Here is a 4,007-nt window from a genome sequence, read left to right as displayed (position 1 = left end):
ACCACAGTAAATTCACAGTAGTACTCATTTGAGGAAACACAGTTATAACTATTGAACATTCTGCAAAACTACTAGCCTAAGGGAGTTGTTGTACGACCCCAAGTCACTTCCTCCTCATAGAATCCTTATAGGACAGAGCAGAACTTCCCCATAGGCTTTCCAAGGCTGTAATCTAGGAGTAGTGGTATGGCACTGTAGGATAAGCACTGGACTGCAAGGTCAGTTTGAATTTCAAGCTCAGTGGTTCAAACCCACCAGCCACTCCTTAGAAACCCTATGCAGGGTTGCTATGAGTTGGAACTGACTTGATGGCACTTAGGAACAACAATCTTTATAGAAGCAGGCTGCCACATCTTTCTTGGCGGAGCTGCAGTTGAGTTCAAACTGCCCACATTTTACTTAGCTCCCGAGTACTTACCCAGAGCGCTACCAGGGCTCTTAATTAGCCCAGGAAACGTTACCATTTTAATGTTAATGACACCAGATCTTTGTGAAACCATATTTGCAATGGTTGCTGTCATAAAAAGCAAGGAGCCCCCAACAGTTAATGCAAATTAAAATAAAGGGTTGGTGATGGCCAACCCAAAGCCCAGATTTGAGGAGTTGTGTAAGCCCAACAGAAACATATATCCCACTAGTAAGTACATGCAGTAATCAGATACAAAAATACTATTTCTTGTCATTTATGTGTATTACTTGTATTTTTTTCTGGCATCTACTAAGTTAGGACATATATTCTTATTAAATTATTTCAAACTAAATAAACAAAGCTAGTAGATACTTCTCTTAACCTGGGATAGTGTGAAAAGTTCCTGACACCTTTAGACCATCATACCCAGAGAAAGTCTGGGAACTTCTGCGCTAAGCTGGTAAGAACATGGCATGGTCTGATGGCCTGAAGTAGGTCCTTGTCTTTGTCACACTGAGGAGAAGGACACTTGTGTCAGGCTGGGAGGGGATGTAGTAGCATGAAGTGTCACTGGGCTTTGCATGACACTCATCCATGCTGAGGACAGCAGCTCAGAGAGACAGGGAGACCTGCGTACCTGGTGCCATTACTGACCTACTGGGATTCCTGTAGCGAGAGGTAATGCATTTCCTTATTGACTAAGATTGAGTCATGGATTCTGTTACTTACAGCCCAAAGCATTCAGAGGATAGGCAAACTTACTACGATTCAGGCTATGTTAGGATGTGCTGGAGGTATGGAGAGAAGCAGAATAGGGCCTTTGTACTTAAGGAGTTGTAGGATAGGGGAGTCCTCAGTGCTCTCCTGTAGCTAACAAGTATATGCAATGCTCCTAGGACAAGTCAAAGAGGGCTGCTTCTTCCTGGAGTAAGGATGAGGATAGTCAGTATAGGAGTCTTCCAGGAAGACTTTGTCTCAAATATATCACCCAGACAGCACATTGAACCAAGGCTCGCTGTTAGCTTGTCTCCTCCAATCACTGTGAGTTTCATCACCTTGATATCCTGAGGACTCATATCATCAACCTTGATGAATAAACCAAATTGAAAGGACTGTATGCATAGGTGAAGAGGGTGTGAGGTGAGAAAGAGAGGGCTTTCATGGGAGGGAAACAGCATGGGAACAGACAGGGATATTTACTAACATAAGCATCCTGGGCCTAGCCATGGCTGGTATCGGGCATCAGCAATGAATAAAATAGATGTCATAGTGTAGGGGAAGAGGCAGGCCCAACTACACGTGATTACAAATGGTGGGGAAAGAGGAGGATGGTCTGAAGCGTAGTAATTGGGAGCCTACTTTATTGGAGTCCTGGTGTGACGCTGTTGGTTAATGCGCTGAACTGCAAAGTCTGCTTGAATCAGAAGGCTGGCAGTTCAAGCTCACCAGCTGCTCCTTGGAAACCCTATACAGGGTCACTATGGGTCAGAACCTGACTCTATGGCACTTAACAACAACAACTTTATTTAAGAGACCTGGTGTGGTGCTGGAGGATAAGCACTGTACTGTAATGTCGGTTTGAACCGCTAGGTTGGCAGTTCAAACTTGCCAGGTCATTGAGTCAGAACTGACTCGACGGCCTTTAACAACAACACTTTAGACTGGTAGGCAGGGAAGGCCTCCCTGAGGAGGTGACACCTAAGCTGAGACATGATGCATGAGAAATGGCTGGCCAGGAGGAGTGGGAGAAGAGGGGAAAGCACAGTGAAGAGCCCGAGATCATTGGAGGAACAGAAAGAGTCCAGGCTAAGGTTGCTACATTTAGTGCACATGCACACACATGTACACACACACACACACCCCAAAAGTAAAAACAACAACAAAAAAAATAGACCTCAGTTACATTTTAATTTCAGATAAACAGGGAATTTTTTTTAGCATAAGTATATCTCCCAAACTGCATGGAATATACTTATATTTTTAAATTTACTAATTGTTTATCTGAAATTAAAATTGAACTGTATTTGTTGTGTATCTAAAATTCAAATTTAACTGGCTATCCTTTAAGGCTCCTGTTGTGGTGCTAGACTTCAAACCACAAGGTCAGCAGTTCAAACTCACCAGCTGCTCCTTTGAAATCCTATTCGGGTTCGCTAAGAGTTGGAATCTATTTGATGGCACTTAACAACAACAACAACAACATCCTTTATTTTATCTGGAAATTCTAATCCAGGTTGACCAGTACAGAGAGAATAAGAAATGACCAGAGAGAGGTCAGAGGTAGGGCTGGAGGCTGATCCCACAGGGTCTGGCAAGGGTTGGATGGTATTCTAAGTACAGATGGAAAACAGAGATGGCCTGTAAGCAGGGATGTGGCATCAATAGGGCTAGTATGGTGTAGTGGTAAAGTGTATGGACTCTGAATCCAGAAAAGCTGGGCTCTGGTCCTGGCTCCACTACTACTAGCTGTGTGGTGTCAAGTGAACACTCTGTGCCTCAGTTGCTTATCTATAAAATGGGCATGAAAAGAATGATCCTACTTCCCCTACAAGATTGTTTCATAGAATAGCACTCACATCAGCTATTGCTAGCACTGCATTTCAACAGATCGCCCAGGCTGCTGAATGAAAAGGTGGGGAGAGGAGGGAGGAGGCAGAGAGGAGACAGGTTTTCTAGGTGAGAGAGGTGGAGGGAGTGAGAAGATTCTAAATGTTTTTGGAAGAAGGGCTGTAAGAAGGTTGCGGGGGTTCTCTAAAAGCGCCGACCGAATGGCTTCCCAGAACCGCGACCCAGCCGCAGCCAGTGTCGTCACCGCCCGGAAAGGGGCTGAGCCCAGCGGGGGCGCTGCCCGGGGCTCCGTGGGCAAGAGGTTACAGCAGGAGCTGATGACCCTCATGATGTCTGGTGACAAAGGCATTTCTGCCTTCCCTGAATCAGACAACCTTTTCAAGTGGGTGGGGACCATCCATGGAGCAGCTGGCACAGTATATGAAGACCTGAGGTACAAGCTCTCCCTCGAGTTCCCCAGTGGCTACTCTTACAACACGCCCACAGTGAAGTTCCTCACGCCCTGCTACCACCCCAACTCAGGGTAACATCTGTCTAGACATCTTGAAGGACAAGTGGTCTGCCCTCTATGACGTCATGACCATCCTCCTCTCAATCCAGAGCCTGCTAGGAGAACTCAATATTGATAGCCGTTTGAACACACATGCTGCCGAACTCTGGAAAAACCCCACAGCCTTTAAGAAATACCTGCAGGAAACCTACTCAAAGCAAGTCTCCAGCCAAGAGCCCTGACCCCATCTGTCCAGACCCTCCCTGTATTGTCTATTTTTTCCTTAGATGGTCTGTCCATCTGTTCCTTGATTTCTGTACAGGACTCTTATCTTAAACTGTGCCGTCATTTTTGTTTGTTTTTAAATTAACTCTCCTTTTGAGCCCCGATGATGAATATATTAAATAAACACATTTTGGATTTGCAAAAAAAAAAAAGAAGGTTGCGGGTGCAAACTCACCAGCTGCTCCTATACAGGGTTGCTATGAGTTGGAACTGACTTGATGGCACTTAACAACAACAACAAGAGCCTGAGTGAGA

At 45.2% G+C, this 4,007-nt stretch overlaps 1 pseudogene; it reads left to right on the top strand.

The window, feature by feature from the left end:
• Positions 1 to 3,177: 3,177 nt before the first annotated feature.
• Positions 3,178 to 3,709, top strand: LOC102814779 (annotated as a pseudogene).
• Positions 3,710 to 4,007: the final 298 nt, after the last annotated feature.

Source organism: Chrysochloris asiatica, unplaced genomic scaffold (genome assembly GCF_000296735.1).
Source record: "Chrysochloris asiatica unplaced genomic scaffold, ChrAsi1.0 scaffold00028, whole genome shotgun sequence".
NCBI lineage: Eukaryota > Metazoa > Chordata > Mammalia > Afrosoricida > Chrysochloridae > Chrysochloris > Chrysochloris asiatica.
Note: the sequence above shows the minus strand (reverse complement) of the source record. Positions and strands in the feature narration are given on the sequence as shown.